We start from the raw sequence: 19,252 nt of genomic DNA on the forward strand, positions 1-19,252 counted from the left end.
CTTAGATCAGGTCATTCTGGAAGTTGATACAAGTGGACATTTGGTATGGCGTGCATGGAAAGCAGAACATCCCTAAGCCAGAGCATTGTGCAGATCCTTTATATCCCAGTGTTTGTCACCTTCTGTAACTTTAAGTGTGGACATGCCAGCTGGAGAATTCTGGGAGTTGAAGTCCACACATCTTAAAAGTTGCTGAGGTAGAGAAAAATTTCTATAGGCCACAGCTGTCTCTTTGGAATCCTGGGCAGAGATCTGTCTTAAATAACCAAACAAATCTTTTTTTGTTGTTGTTTTGTTTTACTGTTGGTAATAAGGATCGAAGTGGAACTTTTTTGGACCCCATGAATTGTTTTTCTGCATATAAATAAAATGGCTCATATATTAGGAACCGTTAATCACATCAAATCTCAGGGCAGCTGGATGTAATCTATCTATCTATCTATCTGTCTGTCTGTCTGTCTGTCTTTCAACTTCTGCAATTAAGTAAAATATTATATGGATTGCATACTAGTTTTACCTGTATGGACACAGAGCTCTTTGCCCACAATTACTTTTAAAAGATTTGAACAATTTTATTAAAGAATGGTCAATGCTTTTTTTCAAAAGGAGCAACCGTCTCAAATTCAATAGATACTTACTCATTTAAGCATAGTTACTGTGAAGTAACCTCATTTGATTGAGAAGATTTTCGGCTTTATCCTTAACCAATGTAACTTTATTGTTTTGAAAGATACTTTGTACTATCCAACCCAAATAAAACAAGATCAGTTACTTGTAACTCATTGTATCCTTACTATGGTAGACTAATTATGGTTGACAAAAAAAACCCCTTCTAAAAATATTTATTACAAATAATAAAACACAGTTTGAATGCTATCAAACACACAAAGCGAACCAGGGATCTGCAACTAACACCTGCATGCAACAGGTGAATCGCACATGCTCTGATTTCATAGTTGCCTGTGTCAAAATAACTGCTAATTGTGCACCTTTTTAAAGACTCCCAAATGATTCATCTTAAAATAAACCCCCAAAACGTTTTTGTTCATTTCTCAGATCCTGACAAGTTTGGGAAATCAGAAATGTATCATTTTGCTATTATGATCCAACAGAATAGCCTTCTGAACAACCTCTACCCACACAGACACACACACATATAAATGAAGACTCAATCATCCAGGCCAAAAGTATCTAAAAAGGTGAAATCATGGCAGCTCGTAAACTTTGATCCAGTAGCCATGATTTCATCTTTTTAAGCCTCTTATCCTCCTTACCTTTGCCTTCTCCTTTCTTCCACTATCAGTCATCAGCCATGCTTTGGCCTCAAAAGCCACCATTCAAATAATTTCTCCGGGGTTAAATCTTTTCCATGCCCCTAGAAAGAAGATCAGCACAAACACCTTTAAGGTCTCAAAAACCGCAACCATCATCGGATAGGAGCATGGCTCAATTTCTAATTCCGTGTGTAAAGAACGCAAAGAGAAGAACTCTTCGCGTTTCAACACGCCAGAGAGGGCAGTCCCTACTCATCCTTTCCGTCCACGGTGCCTCCTCTCCTCTTGGAGATGTAACCACCTCTGTAACCAGAATATCTGGTCAGGGAAAACAAATTGAGGACAGCCGGGTTCCCTCTTGGGGGGAAAAAAAGCTCTCTTCCTCTTGCAAAACAAACAAACCAACCAATATTAAATAAATAAATGCATGTTTATGGACATTTGGAGCTCAATTGGCGCTTCCCTCTTAGGCTCTCCTAGGAATCTGTGGCTTTAAAATAAAAATCCAGAGATGCACTGCCCTCATCTTCACCTCTGCACCTGGTTGCAGGAGCTGGGTGGCAGAAGAGGGATGTTTACCCAGGGAAGAGCATGGATGAGAAGGCCATGGGATGGGAGGGGTTGCAGCAGGGGAGACCTTCCCATGAGAGGGAAGCCTGGTTGGAGTAGGGAGTAGGAGTAGGGAGCCCCGGTGGGGGGTGACTTTATCCCAGGGAAAACCTGCTCCTTCCTCTTCCTCCCCTCCAAGCGTGGAAGACGCCACTGCTCTTAGTCAGCTTTTTACAGGAGGGATGCCCTGCTCTCTGGGCAGAAGGACCCCCGCATCCTCTTCTGAAGCCCCCCACTCCCCTTGCATTAGGAAATGCCTGGCCTCCCCGCCCCCCATGGCCCAGTCTCCGCCAGGATGCCCCCCACCCAAGCCCACAAGCACTCGTGCCTCGCAGGGACACTGGGAGGGGGGCGACAGGGAGGGAAGGAGGGCGGGTGGGATGCTCTACTGGGGCTGCTCTGCTTTCTCCTTCCTCTCTATTCCTTCCTTCCTCTCTCCTATTCCTTCTTTCCTTCCTCTCACCTATTCCTTTCTTCTTTCCTCTCTATTCCTTCTTTCCTCTCTATTCCTTCCTTCCTATTCCTTCTTTCTTTCCTTCCTTTCTCTCCTATTCCTTCTTTCCTTCCTCTCTCTATTCCTTCCTTCCTCTCTCCTATTCCTTCTTTCCTTCCTCACCTATTCCTTTCTTCTTTCCTCTCTATTCCTTCTTTCTTTCCTTCCTTCCTCTCTCCTGTTCCTTCTTTCCTTCCTCTCACCTATTCCTTTCTTCTTTCCTCTCTATTCCTTCTTTCCTTCCTCTCTATTCCTTTCTTTCCTTCCTTCCTCTCTCCCATTCCTTCTTTCCTTCCTCTCACCTATTCCTTTCTTCTTTCCTCTCTATTCCTTCTTTCCTTCCTTCCTTCCTCTCTATTCCTTCCTTCCTCTCTATTCCTTCTTTCTTTCCTTCCTTTCTCTCCTATTCCTTCTTTCCTTCCTTCCTCTCTATTCCTTCCTTCTTTCTTTCCTTCCTCTCTCCTATTCCTTTCTTTCCTCTCTATTCCTTTCCTTCCTTCCTTCTATTCCTTCTTTCCTTCCTTCCTCTCTATTCCTTTCCTCCCTCCCTCCTATTCCTTCTTTCCTTCCTTCCTCTCTATTTCTTCCTTCCTCTCCTAATTCCTTCCTTCTCTCCTCCTTCACCTTTCCTTTCTCCCTCCCTCCCCTATATCCATCCATCCATCCATCCATCCTTCCTTCCTTCCTATTCCTTCTCCCTCCCCCACCTCTCCTATTCCCCCTCCCCGCATCCCTTGCTGGGTTCCTCCCGGGTGCCCTCGGGATCGGGGGACCCCAGCGCCTCCCATTGCAGCAGGTGAGCACGTGCCCCTCTGCGGAGGCCGGGCTGGGGGAGAAGGGGCAAGGCGGGAGCAGCAAGCACGAGCCAGGGACCCCTATCCCCCTCGGAGGCCGATGGAGAGGTACCTGCTGCTGCTGCTGCTGCTGCAACCGAGGTGCCTCCTCCTCCTCCTCCTCCTCGCCGGGCTCCGCTCTGCTGCAAGAGGCAAGCGGGGAGGCGAGGGAAGCGAGCGGGAGCGCGCATGCGCGTTCTCTCTCTCTCCCTCTCTCTCGAGCCTCCTCCGAAGGCGCGCGCCCGGGCCCCCTCCCCTCCGGGGGCGGGCCCGCTCCCTCCCTCCGCCTCCTCTTCTTCCCCGTCATGGGCCTCGCTCTCCCTCCTTCCTCCCTCTTCCTCCTGCGGTCGCCTTGGAAACCGACCAGGCAGAGGCGCGCGCGGGCGCGCGTCCGGCCAGCCCTTGGGCGCGAGACCGCCGCCTCCCCACCTTCCCTCCCTCGTCACGTGACGCGCTCGGGGCGCCGGCCAATCGAGGCGGACGGATGAGTACGGCGGCGGCGGGGGAGGCTGAAGGGGGGAGTTTGTAGTAATAGTACGGGAGGGGAGGGAGGGAAGGGGGAGGGAAAGGGGAGGAGTCCCGAAAGGGGGAGGGGCTTCCTGAGGGGGGGGGAAGGGGAGAAAGGAGTGAGGGGGAGGTTGTGAGGGAATAATAGGATTCTGTGTAATTGTGATCGTCTCACTGATATGTATTAATAAAATATGTATTAAAACTATTTGTATTTAATGTTAGTATTTATCCATCTTATACAGTGCTGCAATAATAAAAGTTCCTTGTTCTTTTACTTTGTGATATAAAACACAGAAAACATTTTATACATAATATATAAAATACATTTATCTTTCAGGGGTTACCTTACCCTAGTAGTATATAAAAGGCTATAATATCTACACTCTCTATAAAATGCATAACAATGTTATCTGAAGTTATATATGGCATAGATGATGTAAATAATCTATAAAACAAAGGTAGAATTTTGTGTATTATATATTTTATGTATCAAATTTTTAAAACCGCCCATGTCCCTCTGAGAGGGAACCCTCTGCACAGAGACCAATGATCTTTTTGTGGTTGACAATAAATACATAAAAAAATAACAATAATAGCAGGAGGAAGGAATTCCTTCACATTGACATTAGGAGGAAGGAATATTAGGTTTGCAACCTTGAGGTATTTAAACAAAACAAGAAAGGCATGAGATATAAAATAAAAAGAGAAGCTACCTAATAAAACCCCTGTGTGGGATCCACAGAGATATAAATAAATAAATAGAAAAGCTACCTAATAAAACCTAGAATCACCAAGAATTGGGCAAGGTTGAATGGATAGCATCATGATCGTCAATGAAACCCAATAAAATGCAAAATAAAAGCCTCACAGAAGCCCTAATCTAAACTGATAATACTAATTAAATTACGATAACAAAGGGATTAAAATAGGGTAACAAAAAAAGCTTGGGAAAATGAAAAAGTAAAAAAAAAACCCACCCAGAAATAGGATTAATTGTAATCGCTAGATTTTGTTATTAGGACAACTAATTGCCTCTCAAGATAAAAGGCCAAAATGGGTTCCATAGCCATGATAGAATATTTCAGATTATATTCTGAGGTATAAATAGTTCTACAGTCCACCTGGTGGAATGTTTAGTTTAATTGCGGAATTTCAGGATGGATGGTAGCCACGCAACAAACCTTGTTTTGGTGTCCATGAAGTTTTAGGTCTTCTTCTTGTAAAATTTTATGTTTTCCATAAATGCAAATGCCTATCTCCAACCGTCGTCTGTCCCAATTAATTCTTTACCTGAGGCAGGAAAATGAATAAAATGCTATAAAAAGAATAGTGGGTTAGTCATGTTTTAGATATGTGGATGGTGCAATGTTTAAGCAAACATAGAAAATCCTGGCCAAATACACTTTACAGTGAAAAGAACAAAGGGCTGGTGTACTAAAAATGGGTTTTAAAAAAAAATTAACTGGAATTTGCTATGCAAATGAGAATTATTAAAATTGCTACATTCATGTCAGTATTCAGGATCTGTATGAATATTGGGGCTATAGTATCAAGTAAAACAATAACAACAAATTGACTTATTTGTTGCGATTTATTTTTTTGCTTCGCTACATATAGCAAAACTGTTTTATTTATTTATAAATAAGGAAACTTGTACTGGAATATTAGAAACTATGTTGAATAGTAGCCATAAAATTATGGGCAATGCAATATTAGCTTTTTAGAAAGCAAACCACAGAGGCCTGTCTCTCTGGGAAAGAATTTGTGAAATGAGAAACCACAACTGAGATGGTCATTTCTTGTGATCTGTAACAGCATCATATGAAACTTAAATCGCAAGGCAGGTTGAAGCAAAAAGAAGTCTTTTATACCAAGTGTAAGAACTGAGTTTATAACCCTTGTATAATTTATAAGAATATCTCTGGGGAATCTTCCAAGCCAAGATATGCATTTATTTATGCCTTTATTAATTTCTAATATGATGCATTCATTTTGGCAGGCCTGTCATCCACAATACTCTCTCTTACGTTCAAGTTTGACATTTCTAAAAAAACAAAACAAAAAAAACCTGAATAAAATAAGAATGGGTGAAATTAGCTGCAGTGCTAATTCATCAGGCTTACTTTGGAATAAACGAGATTCAAAAAGTTTTTAAAAACCAGAATCTTAACAGCATTCTCTCTTGAATGGTAATGGGTTTTCCTTAGTTTAAATGATGATATTACATCTAAAGACATGTATACAAACTACTTTATGCCATCAAAGACTTCCTGGTTAGTGTTCCTATGATTTTATATATCTGTGGACAGATTTACAGTTTTGAAAATAGTATGACAGCTGTTCTCAACTGCAATTCACGCATCTTCGGTGCATCTGGTTTTCTGGACCATATTTAGTTTGTTATCTGCGCATTGACAAAATGTCCATTTGTCAGTTACAAAAGGCCACACTGCTGGATTTGCACCTATACAGGTAGTCCTCAACTTACACAACAGATCATTTAATGACCGTTCAAACTTACAACGGCACTGAAAAAAGTGACTAACGGACATTTTTCACACTTATGACCATTGAGGCATCCCCATGGTGATTTACATTCGAATGCTTGACAACTGGTTCACATTTATGAAGGTTGCAGTGTCCCGGCATCATTTGATCCTCTTTTGTGACCTTCTGACAAGCAAAGTCAATGGGGAAGCCAGATTCACTTAACAACCGGATTGCTAATTTAACAACTGCAGTGATTCACTTAACAAACGGGACAAGAAAAGTCGTAAAATGGGACAAAATTCACTTAAACAAATTTCTCACTTAGCAACACAAAATTTTGGGCTCAATTGTAGTCATAAGTCAAATGTACAATACAAATGTATTGTATTACGACAATACATTTATGACATCCTAGGTTCTTGGGAAGAATTTGATGTGTATGAAAGCCAATGCCAGCTGAAGAACTGGCAGCTGCAATTTCACATTGTTGTGTACATTATAATAATAATAATTCTCCTTGTATACGACATGTGCTATTGCTAACATGATGAATATTTCATATCCAAAATTAGAGTTATGTTTTTTCTACTCGATATTATTTTGATTATGCTAAAGCACAACTAACTGTGCAGTTTAATGCTTCATGGCAGACAAAACTCCATCTGCATGTATTTCTGTCTCATTTAGCTTGCCAGCAGTCATCAAATCTACATATTTGAATTATGACTTTACAGGCTTATTTGAAAATATGTCTTGCACTCTGGTAGCACAGACTGTAACGATGTACTGTACTTTATGCACACTAGTTTGAAATCAAATCCTTAATCTGGTTCAGTGGAACTAAATCCTTAATCAAAAAAAGAAGACATAATTTGGAACCCAAAAGACTATTCCTGAAGTCATATTCACACTTATTGAAGCTGTTTATATATTGGCTTCAACGTTGGAAAGCAGATTAACCCCTTTTAAAATAAATAGTAAAAATCACCCCCTCTTCAAAAAAAGGGACTATTTTAAGAGAGGCACTATTTTAAAGCAGGGATGAGTCACTTATATTTCCACCTGCATACCTTTTTTGAAGCAAAACCTTAAAGTAGGCAGGTAAATTAGAGAAGAAAGTGACAATAGGAATATAGTACCTTGAAATTCAGAGGAAGTGTATTCCTCATTTTCATTTGTTGGGCAACCATTAGCAGCAAAGAGTAGTTGTTATGTTGTTCTCTGCTGTTTCTTGACCTAGGTGCAAAATAAGAGGAGGGAGCAGCTACATTTTTGGTTTACTTTTAAGTTCTCAAAAATGTGACCATTCAAGATGATTTTTTTTTAAAAAAAATATATGTTTAAGTACATGATCAAAAATGAATTTCCAATAGATCCCTTCTGCCTTGGACATTGAGCTGTAAAACAATTAACAATTGAAACACTTTGTGCCAAAATTTGCCAAAAGATGGGAAATCTAAGATTGAACTCCAATTTATATATGGCAATGTTTCGCCTTTTTAAAGTCTTAATAAATTTCCTTCTTTCCTTTAGGCAGGAAGATCACGGGCATCAACTTTGCACGGAGAACAATTTCTGTCAGCCCAACAAAAAGATGAATAATTGCAGGTAAGTTGTCATCTCCCATCTCTCTATTAAACATCTATTTGGTCCACCGTGGGCCACTTGCTGAGCCATGAAACCAAAAAGATTTCTCCTACTGCAAAATCAGTGAAGTTACCACAGACTCCAAAACTGGGACTGACCTCCTAGATTCAAAGTTACGACCACTTGTGACCACATTTTGCGCACTCAGCAACCGGCCCATGTTCATAGCTGTTTGCAGCACCCCGCAGTCACGAGACCATGATTGACACTGTTTTTGCCATAAACCAGCATTTAGGTCCAAATTTCCAGCAAAAACGGCCCTATAGCAAACAACAGGTTTGCTTAATGACCCTGGTGGTCGTTTAAAGACTGCTGCTCTCTCTGTATGAATGCTGAAAAAAAAAAAAGGTCTTAAAATTGCATCAGGTCACATGGTGATGCTTTACGACTGTCCTGCTTTATGGCCAAGACCGTGGGCTCAATTGTGGCTACTAATGCCACTCTATAAAGCCTTAGAATCCTGCATCCAGTTTTGGTCACCACACCATAAAAAAGATGTTGAGACTCTAGAAAAAGTGCAGAGAAGAGCAACCAGGATGATGAGGGGACTGGAGGCTAAAACATAACAATGAACGGTTGCAGGAACTGGGCCTGGCTAGTCTAGTGAAGAGAAGGACCAGGGGAGACAGGATAGCAGTCTTCCAATATTGGAGGGGCTGTCACAGAGAGGAGGAGGGGGTCAAGCTATTTTCTAAAGCACCCGAAGGCCAGACAAGGAATAACGGATAGAAACTGGACAAGGAGAGATTCAACCTGGAAATAAGGAGAAACTTGGCACTCAACCCATGGAACAGAAGTTGCCTTCAAAAGTTGTGGGAGTTTCATCCCTGGAGGCTTTCAAGAAGACTGGACTGCCATCTGTCAGAAATGGAATAGGGTCTACCTCTTGGGTGGGGGGTTGGACTAAATGACCTACAAGGTCCCTTCCAACTTTGATTATCTGTTAGGGTTGTAAGTTGTCTTCAACTTAGAACCATTCATTTAGTGATTGTTTGAAGTTACAACGGCACTGAAAAAAAGCGACAGGACCGTTTTTTTCACACTTAACCACCGTTGCAGCATCCCCATGGTCACGCGATCAAAATTCGGACGCTTGGCAACTGACATGTACTTACGACGGTCGTAGCGTGATCCCCTTTTGCGACCTTCTGACAAGCAGAATCAACGGGGAAGCCGGATTCGCTTAGTGTCACTAATTGAACGGCAAGAAATGTCGTAAAATGGGGCAAAACTCACTTAATCGAATGTTTCACTTAGCAACATATATGTTGGGCTCGGCTGTGGGCCGTAAGTCGAGGACTCCGTGCACTGTGGGAATATCTTAGCGTATGGCGGGGCAGTAAGCTTCCTGCTTTTGTCGCAAGCTGCACCAGCTTGGAAGGGAAATTCTTGGCTTCCCAGAGTCTCTCTTTTCTGTTTCCAGATCATTACTATTGTGCCGAGTCAGGAATATTGAGCATTTGCTGCACAAGCATACTTTCAGTGGCACGTTGCAGCGGGAATCACATTATTATGTGCTCCCAACAGATTATGTGCTAAAGGACCATAAAAAACAACAACAGCTATAGGAAATAGAGATATTTGCTTTGACACCACTTCAGCGTAGAAAGAGGAACATCACAGGGCTGTCTTTTAAAAGTTTGATAGATGTACCCAACTTCAGGGAAATGGTGCAACTTTTGTTCAGGCAGGCTTTGTCCGATTCATTTGAGATCAATGTGGAATCCAAGGAGCACATAGTTTTTAAATTATTTGATCCCACCGGATAAAGAGCGTCCACGAAAAAGACCTAAAACAAGATGGATTGGCAACATCAGCAAATATGGTGGGACCAACTGGCAAAAGAAAACTCAGGACTGTATGGGTTGGAAACATGCGGATGAAGCCCTCACCCTTCAGTGGGTAGAAAATGGCTAAAGTGATGGTGATGAAGGAGGAGGAAGAAGAAGAAGAGAAAGAAAGAATGAAAGAAAGAAAGAAAAAAAAGAAAGAAAGAAGAGGAGGAGGAGGAGGAAGAGGAAGAAGAAGAAAGAAGAGGAAGAAGAGGAAGAGGGAAAAAAGGAGGAGGAGGAGGAGGAGGAGGAGGAGGAGGAGGAGGAGGAGGAGGAGGAGGAGGAGGAAGAAGAAGAAGAAGAAGAAGAAGAAGAAGAAGAAGAAGAAGAAGAAGAAGAAGAAGAAGAAGAAGAAGAAATTTGTTAATTAGGGTGCAGCTCTGTCATTTTCAGCTTAATTAGAATTAAATTAAAATACTGTGGGATGTATATCATAAACTGAATATTGTTCATTAATTGGGAGAGTATATCTTACTCTCTTGCTTGAAATTCAACAATGGTACAATATCTTAAAGATGAGAAAAATATTAACACGGCACAAAGGCACTAAAAAGGACAGCAATTCATTTTTGATCGATTTGGTTCCAGGATTTAATAAGACTTAAGTCTTAAAAGTGTTTAAAAGTTCTTTGTTGCTTTATTCTAAATTAAATTTTTGGGGTGTTATGTGGAATGTTTCCAGAATGTAAATTTGATAGCTTGAACATTCCTCGTGGGCTAATCAATCACATTTTTTTTTGCTTGTTAACTGAAATAATTTTACTGCTATTTTAGTATATTGCTTTCTCAGACACACAGAAAATTCTCCACACAGACCATTAATTTTGGTGTTGATCTACACAGCATACTTGTAAATCGATTATTGTACAATGCATTTGCATTTGCTTAGATCATCTGATTTTCTAAACTGCATTTAGCATGTTTCAAATTATTTGCTGAGTCTCGCCCTTCTGGATTTAGTCTTAATTTAAACAGTATAGTAGCTCTCTTCGTATCCTGCCTCATACTAGAAACCAGGTTTCAGCGTTTCCCAAAATATATATTTTTTTAAATCCAGTTTTCAAGCCCATGGAAAAAAAAGTGGTGGGATTGATAATTTAGGGCCATCTGTTGCCCCCACAAACCTCGCTCTCCTGCCAGCTTCTCCGTCTCCTCCCTTAGGCATGATTTCAATAATGGAAAGAGCATTTTGAGATGATCCACAAATAAAACTCTATTTATCGTGTTATGATTGTTCAGGTGGAGTTTTTTGACGTAGTTTATTGTGTTATTAAAAACAACAACAACCCAGTTCTGTCATTAAAGGCAAGGTTTGGTCCTAAGCACGTCTACTGAGACGTTAGCTAAACATACTTCAATAAAACAACAGAGTAAGTACAGTTAAGGTTATAATAATGGATATTACATATGCACTTCCACTTTCAAGAGGCAGAAACATAGCTAAATATGAAACCATCCAGTTTTTACTTTTTCTGTTGTTATCTTCATGTTTCTTAACAATTATCCTTTCTTGCTTTGAAAAGCAATAACAATCCATTGACAGAGAGAAATGGCTGACGTGTAGTAGAAACTGTCTACATGAGGCTTTCTCGCTCTAGTAAAACCTGCCTCTAATCAGTTAATATAATCTTGTTGTCACAATAAACCGTCCTGGAAGCCTCAGGGATGGGTTTTTCTCCCACCCCTATGGCAACCAGAGTGAACATCTCAAGAAAACAAAACTATACCGAAAACAACACGAATCTTCATAAATGAAACCTGTAATTCACAGCACTTCTAGCCATTATAGGTGGTTGATATGGAAGAGGAAGCTGGATAGATCGCACAGAAGTGCAGAAATAAGTTTTTGCATCAACAGCATGAATTTGCAAAATATTTCTCCTATGACTGTGTTCCTCAACCTTGGCAAATTGGAGATGGATAGAAGGTGGGTAGACTTCAACTTCCAGAACTTTCCGTGCTAGCAGAGGAATTCTGGGAGTTGAAGTCCTTCCTATCTACATCTTGCCAAGGTTAATAAATGACAAAGGTATCAAAGCCTCCAAATTGGCACCCTTTCTTATCCATGCCAGGGTTGACCCAAATATACCCACCCATATTTTTATTTTATTTATTTATTTTATTTGTCAATTGCTTACAAGATAATAGGTATAAGTAAAAACATAGTTATGACATACATGGATACATATAAGAAAAATAAAAGAAGTAGGACAGGGACGGTAGGCACGTTGGTGCGCTTATGCACGCCCCCTACAGACCTCTTAGGAAGGGGGTGAGGTCAATAGTAGACAGTCTAAGGTTAAAGTTTTGGGGGTTTGGGGAAGAAAGTACAGAGTCAGGTAGAGTATTCCAGACATTGACCCCTCTGTTGCTGCAAGTCGTATTTCCTGCAATCGAGTTTGGTGCGGTTTACCTTGAGTTTGTATCTATTGTGTGCTTTTGTATTGTTATGGTTGAAGCTGAAGTATTCATTGACAGGCAGGACATTGCAATGTATGATTTTATGTACTATACTTAGATCGGACCGAAGGCGGCGTAGTTCTAGGTTGTCTAGGTCTAGAATTTCGAGTCTGGTGGCATAAGGTATTCTGCAACGAGTAGAGGAGTGGAGATATCTGACTAAAGAATAAACAATCCAGGAAACAAGCTGCAGTCTTCAAGGAGAAATATAGGATGGTGTCCCTCACTCAGATTTGGTGTTAAACAAGCTGCCCTTATTGGGCAGGGGAGATCTTGTTGCAAATATTTCATATTTTTAACCTATTATTGTTTTACCAATGAGTCGAATCTTGGGGACAATATCCCTGTAGGCTTTTTTTGTGGGCAACAGTGGGGCATTGCCCTGTCTTCCAAGGTTTTTAAAAATATGTATTTATTTCAATCATAGAGCTTGGAGGGACCTCGGAGGTCTTCTAGTCCAGCCCCCTAGCTCAAGCAGAAGACCCCACACCATTTCAGAGGCTGCCCAGTCTCTTCTTAAAAACCTCCAGTGATGGAGCAACCACAACTTCTAGTGGCAGGCAGTTCCCCTGGTGAATTGTCTTCCCCGTCAGGAAGTTTCTCCTTAATTCCACGTTGCTTCTCTCCTTGATTCATTTCCATCCATTTTTTTCTTGTCTGGCCTTCTGGTACCTTGGAAAAATAAGTTGACACACACACCCCTCTTCTTTGTGGCAGTCTGTCATTCTTTATTTTAGTGACCTATCTGTCTCTTTTTTCCTCGTGGTATTTTTGGGGGGTGGGGGGGAGGAATGGTCCCCTCTAAATCAGGGGCCTCCAATCTTGGTCACTTTAAAACTTATGGACTTCAACTCCCAGCTGGCTAAGGAATTCTGGGAGTTGAAATCCACAAGTCTTAAAGTGGCCAAGGTTGGAGACCCCTGCTCTAAACCATGCAGCAGATAACAGATAATCAGAGTTGGAAGGGACCTTATAGGTCATCTAGTCCAACCCCCGCCCAAGCGGGAGAATCTACACCATTTAACAGATTAGCAGAGTTGGGAGGGACCTTATAGGTCATCTAGTCCAACCCCCCACCCCACCCAAGCGGAAGGCCCTGCACCATTTCTGACAAATGGCAGTCCAGTTTCTTCTTGAAAGTCTCAAGTATGATGGTCCCACAACTTCCGAAAACAACTTCTGTTCCATGGGTTGATTGTTCTCAACTGTCAGAAAATTTCTCCTTATTTCCAGGTTGAATCTCTCCTTGTTCAGTTTCCATCCATTATTCCTTGTCTGGCCTTCCGGTGCTTTGGAGAATAGCTTGACCTCCCTCCTCTCTCTGTGGCAGCCCCTCAAATATGGGAAGATGCTCTCCTGTCTCCCCTGGTCCTTCTCTTCCCTAGACTAGCCAGGCCCAGTTCCTGCAACCGTTCTTCGCATGCTTTAGTCTCCAGTCCCCTCATCCTCCTAGTTGCTCTTCTCTGTACTTGCAAGCTTTTGCAAGATAAATTAAATGAATAACCCTGTATGGATGCTCCTTCCCCTCACCCCTCAAGTTTAGGCCAGTGGTACCAAAGATCCTTCATGAATTTTTGTCCCCTCTCCCGCGGCCTTTGTTTTCACAACTGGTCCAAAAAGCCTTACCTTTGGTTTTTGCTCCCCTCCGCACTGAAAGGTTGTCAATGCTTTTGTTTTAACGCAACCAGGATTCGTTCGTGGTGCACGAGAGGAGCCTTCATCCTCCCTCCCGTCGCCCAGAGCTCTCTGCCTTGAGCCCTTTCGTCCATGCTGGGTTCATTAATCAGCCGGAGGGAACTCTCCGCTGCCTTGAAGGTCAGGGTTCTTCCAAAGTTGAAGCCACAAAAACAAAAGAAGAAGAGAAGCTCCTCCTAAGCTTTACCTCTCTAGTTTCCTCCCAGCCACCCAATAACACCCCCTCCACACCCCTCTATTTTAGATTAGAGTTGGAAGGGACCTTGTAGGTCATCTACTCCAACCCCCGACCCCCCAAGCACGAGGCCCTGCCTACACCAATTCTGACAAGTGGCTCTCCAGTCTCTTCTCGAAAGCCTCCAGGGATGAAGCTCCCATGGCCTCAGTTCTTGCACTGCCAGGTCTCCGTCGTTTCAACCCCAAATGGGGAAATTAAGATAGTAAATTGTAATTATTGATCTAGTATTTGGGCCAGCACTATCAAGCAAACCGCTACGAAACAACTCCCCCCCTCCCAAAGAAGCAGAATGCCACCTTTTATCTCTCTCTCTTTCAGCCAAATATATTACTTTACAGGTAGTCTTTAAAACCAGAATCTCCACTGCTAAGCAAGAATGGTTCTTCAGTGACACAGGCCCAATTCTGCGACTTTTGCCAAGGATGTTAAGCAAATCGTTGCAGTTGTTATGCGAATCCTGTGGTCACTGAGCGTGTCCAGCTTCCTCCATTGACTTTGCTTATTGACAGCTTGCTGGGAATGGCGTGGCACAGAGGATGCTGCTGCTGTGATAAATATATGCTGGTTGCAAAGAGAGGGAGAGGGAAAGAGAGAGAGGGAGGAAGAGAGAGTATGGGAGAGAGATGAAGAGAGAGTGAGAAAGAGAGGGAGAGAGGAGAGAGGGAGGGGGAAAGAGAGAGGGGAAGAGAGAGAGAGTGGGAGAGAGATGGAAGAAAGGAGAGAGGGAGAAGAGAGAAAGAAGAGGAAGGGGGAGAGAGATGAAGAAAGGAGAGAGAGAGAAGAGGGAGAGAGGAGAGAGAGGGGGAGGGGGGAAGAGAGAGAGGGGGAGAGAGAGGGAAGAAAGGAGAGAGAGAGAGAGAAGAGGGAGAGAGGAGAGGGAGAGAGAGGGAGGGGGAAAGAGAAAGAGAGTCATTTTTTAGGATTTAATTATAAGCACCCACTTTTTTGCTTCTAATAAGTGTTGCTCTCATGCAGATTTTAATTCCAGATTTAAACAGTAACAGTGAAAGATTTAAAACCCAAACCATTTAATTGGTTAGTTCGGTAAACTATGATGTGGACCAAGAAGTAGCAGTTAACAAAAATGAAAACGGTGTCCTAAGCTATAGGAAATCTAGAAAAGGTTTGAGGAAGCCACAGACTTTGCCAAGAAAATCTTTTGGCTTAAGAGATCAGTTCCATCTTTCCCCATGACTATGTCTTGGGTATTTAAAGATCAACATCATTATCAACATGCGTAGATCTGTCTCTGCCCCAAATTTTTCAGCGTCTGAAAGGATGGAGCCAGTAGGACAGGCTAGAATAAGAGAGTAGTATCACATTAAAAAAAAAAAAATTCTGAATACTCCACTGACTATGTCAGCAGATGTGTCACTGTATTTTTTATGACAAGGCTTCAAGTAAAGTGGTATCATTTTGCAAACAAAGTGAATCACCCTGTCAGTTCCAGATAGAAAGATTATTTCCTACACCATGTCACAAAATATTTCGGCGAGAGACACAGTTGCTGGGAGAAATTCAGGAACCACATATTTCTCCCCACCACATACCATTCCTATCTGTAATGCAAAAACCAAGGTTTGTCTTGTAGGGGCAGTTACCATAGCTGCACTTCCAAAACGCAGGATATATATTATTTTTCCCAAGGCTTCGTCTAGAATTCTGGAAGATGCTTCAACAAATCCCGATTGGGAGTAGTAGGTTTAGGGAAATTTAATCTTGGGGTAGGTTCCGTGCCCCTGGGTTTATGGGAAATACAGGTGGACCTCGACTCACAACAGTTCATTTAAGTGACCAGAGTTACAACGGCACTGAAAAAAAGTGACATGACTATTTTTCACACTTATGACCATTGCAGCATCCCTGTGGTCAATGATCAAAATTTGATTGCTTGGCAACTGGCTCGTATTTATGACGATCACAATGTCCTGGACAGAATTGGTATTCAGCAGGTTCTGACCAGTTCTGGAGAACGGGTAACGGAAATTTTGAGTAGTTCAGAGAACCATCAAATCTCACCTTTGACTCTCTGCCTCCCATTGAGTCCCAGCTGATCGGCTGAGTCTTCTTTGGGTGCCCTACCCAGGAGAATGGAGCTGGAAAGCAGGTTAGTGGGGTGGGGGGAAGAGAATGGGGATTTTGCAGTAACCTTCCCCTGCCACGCCCACCAAGCCACGCCCACCAAGCTACACAGCCATGCCCACAGAACACCACACCCACCAAGCCACGCCCACAGCTGATCGGCTGGGTCTTCTTTGGTTGCCCTGCCCAGGAGAACGGAGCTGGAAAGCAGGTTAGTGGGGCGGGGGGGGGGGGGAGGGAACAGGGATTTTATATCTGAGACCTCTTAATTGGATTAAGGTGTTGAAGAACCTGAAGAATTTTTCCTTTCTCTTTTTTAGCTTTTTATTTTCCATTTTTCCGCCTTTCTTAGGATTTTACAACTTTTTCTTTTTTCTGTGTGTCTTTATGGTCTTTTCCTCCATTTTTGAATGTTTACTGCTATCTAACCAATCGATTGGATTAAGGTATACAAGAACCCGAAGAAATTTTTTTTTCTTTTTTTATTATGATGATTATTATTGTTACTATTTGGCTTCTTTTTTTCCTACGATTTTTATTTGGAACTGCAATTGGTTATTTCACAATTGGATTAAGGTCTAGAAGAACCTGAAGATTTTGAACTGCTCGAAATGAGTCGAGGAAACTAACAGCCCTGGGTTCCTCAACTTCTACTTCTTCCTCTCCACCATCTGACAATAAACGTTTGATTGATTGATTTTGCGACCCGATAAGCAAAGTCAACGCGCAGAAGCCAGATTCGCTTCATGGGGCGCTAACTTAAGAACTGCACTGATTCACTTAACAACTGTGGCAAGAAAGGTCATAAAAAGGTGCAAAGCTCACTTAACCAATGTCTCACTTATTGGTCCTTTATTCCCTATCTCATTGGGTGGGTGAGGAGGTTAAACGGCCCAAACCCCTCATCTTTTACGCTTCCGTCTCAGGCAAGATTTTTGTATCTCTCTTCCCCCCAGTATATGTTTTATTTTTATTCATAGACATTTTGAATACTGTATATACTCGAGTATAAGCCTAGTTTTTCAGCCCATTTTTTGTGCTGAAAAAATCCCCCTCGGCTTATACTCGAGTCAGATTCCCCTCTGAAAAAAAAAATGGTGTGGAGTCGCGGCCTCCAGCGGCAGCGACTCCCAACAGCCCCAGCCGGGAAGGGAAAGGCAAAAAGCGCTTTGCCTTTCCCTTCCCGAGGCGGCGGGACTGGGGCCGCGCCGGCGGTAGTGACTCCTGACTCAGGGGGCCTCCGAGGGAGGGGAAGAGAGTGACTCCTGCCTCCCGCTGTCATCATCATCTTCTTCTTTTGGGTTAGTGAATCAATTAAACCTTTCATGATAGTGAGATCGTTTCCCAAATTAATTATTTTTATTTTTGAAATTTACCAGTAGCTGCTGCATTTCCCACCCTCGGCTTATACTAGAGTCAATAAGTTTTCCCAGTTTTTTTGTGTAAAATTAGGTGCCTCGGCTTATATTCGGGTCGACTTATACTCGAGTATATACGGTATAATGTATTGTCAGGGCATATCATTTACAAAAAAGCAAAAGACAAACAAACAGAAGTATCAACGTGTATTGATAACTAACTAACATTGCCCAGAGGATCACGGGTTGCCCTCTCCCCTCTTTGGAAGAGCTTTATACCTCCTGCTGCCTTAAGAAAGTTCACAACATCCTCAAAGATCCATCTCATCCTGGGAACCCTTTTTTTGAACTATTACCATCTGCCAAATGGTACAGAATAATAAAAACAAGGACAAATAGCCTGAAAAACGGCTTCTATCCCAGGGCCGGAGCTCTGTTGAATTCTACTGTAGAGTGCAGTATTAATGCAATATCAGGGGTTTTAAATTCAATGTATAGAATGTGAAGGATGTGTGTTTGTGTTTATTTTCATAGTCCTAATGTGCACAGAAGATGGTATTTAATTTCATTGAACAAGGTCCAACGACAATTAAACTAAACTAAACAATAATAACAGTGTAACTGATTAATTTAAACTAAATTTCTCAAGGTTTTTCTACCTCGCTCCCCTTCAAAACGCATATGGCAATGCAAAACAAACCCCCGTCGGCCTCAGAATCCGGCTGTGTCAGACGTGAAAAAAACAGGTGGTCAAAATGTCCTTGTCACATAAATAACACTTGAGGCTAAGGGCAGCGACCTTAATGCTGGAACCGCTCATGGGAAGGATTTGCACATAAAGGGCTATTGTAGAATTGCACGCAGGGGCTTTCTCGGGCAGCCTCGTAGACTCCAAGGGCAATTCAAACGCCTGTCCAAACCTGGGAACTAGAAAACTGGCCCTCCCGTTTGTGTTGTGTCGTTTGCGTTGCTATTTGGGCGCCGCACCAAAGTTCACTCTGGTGTGAGTTGGACAGGGCATTTTCAGTTTACGATCAAAGTCTCTTTGGGAGATTGACAGCTGGAGAAGGAATGGGCGGGTCCTCCTCCTTGCCCATACTTGGCCTCTGTGTATACTTCGGAGCGTCTGTCAACCTCACCCACGTTCTATAAATCCTCGGCTTTCAAAGCATCAGGTGCATAATGCCAAACCTCGTGGGTGAGCAAAGAGCTTTGCCTTTTTGGAAGTGCATGGTTTTTGATTTGGGGGAGAGAGAGAGAGAGAGAGAGAGCGTTTGGGATACACCTCCCACCCACCCCCCAGGTAAGCCTCTTTCCCCCGTTTTGTTTCCTTCTAACCCATGCCGTGCTCGCTGTTTTGAAAACTGCTGCTATCTCACCTATCCAGAAGGTCGATGAGGCATAAGAAAAAGCCACAAGGCGAAACAGGGGCCAGACTTACATAACACAAGGAATTGTATTTCCATCTTTTGTATTGCAGAATCAGCAGACGCACAGGAACAACGAAGACATCAAATCACCTTGCAAGGAGCACCCGTATTTGGTTATAGTGATAGGGTAACTATAGACACTGCTGGCTTGTTTTGTTTGGAAGTTTAGATTAACAGAGTTGGAAGGGACCTTGTAAGCCATCCAGACCAACCCCCCTCACCCAAGCAGGAGACCCCTATACCATTTCTGACAAATGATTGATAAATCTCTTATGGATAAATCCATACTCGATTATCCTTC

General features: G+C 42.4%; 2 protein-coding genes across 16 annotated transcripts in view; one reads left to right on the top strand and one right to left on the bottom strand.

Moving 5' to 3' along the window:
* The window catches only part of TMEM266 (transmembrane protein 266), a 54,757-nt gene extending 40,856 nt beyond the window's left edge, over positions 1-13,901 (bottom strand). The window contains exons 1-4 of one of the 6 annotated variants that reach the window (XM_087972480.1): positions 13,775-13,901; positions 7,349-7,445; positions 4,901-5,009; positions 1,275-1,375 (exon numbers count right to left, since the gene is read on the bottom strand). The gene's annotated coding sequence lies outside the window, so the exon portion shown is untranslated. Of the gene's footprint in view, positions 1-1,274; positions 1,376-3,282; positions 3,476-4,900; positions 5,010-7,348; positions 7,446-13,774 lie in introns of those variants that run through there. The other 5 variants (XM_087972481.1, XM_087972479.1, XM_087972476.1 and 2 more) reach the window with 5 other exon arrangements.
* NRG4 (neuregulin 4) overlaps positions 1-19,252 on the top strand; it is a 38,109-nt gene that overhangs the window by 7,282 nt on the left and 11,575 nt on the right. For 2 of the 10 annotated variants that reach the window (XR_003372351.2, XM_087972490.1), the window contains exons 2-3: positions 7,743-7,817; positions 19,002-19,078. The gene's annotated coding sequence lies outside the window, so the exon portion shown is untranslated. Of the gene's footprint in view, positions 1-3,572; positions 3,698-7,742; positions 7,818-18,632; positions 18,720-19,001; positions 19,079-19,252 lie in introns of those variants that run through there. The other 8 variants (XR_015750758.1, XM_087972484.1, XR_015750762.1 and 5 more) reach the window with 6 other exon arrangements.

The sequence above is a fragment of the Notechis scutatus genome, chromosome 11 (assembly GCF_049901735.1).
Source record: "Notechis scutatus isolate UNSWTSFEM ecotype Mainland chromosome 11, rNotScu1.2, whole genome shotgun sequence".
Taxonomy (NCBI): Eukaryota; Metazoa; Chordata; class Lepidosauria; order Squamata; family Elapidae; genus Notechis; species Notechis scutatus.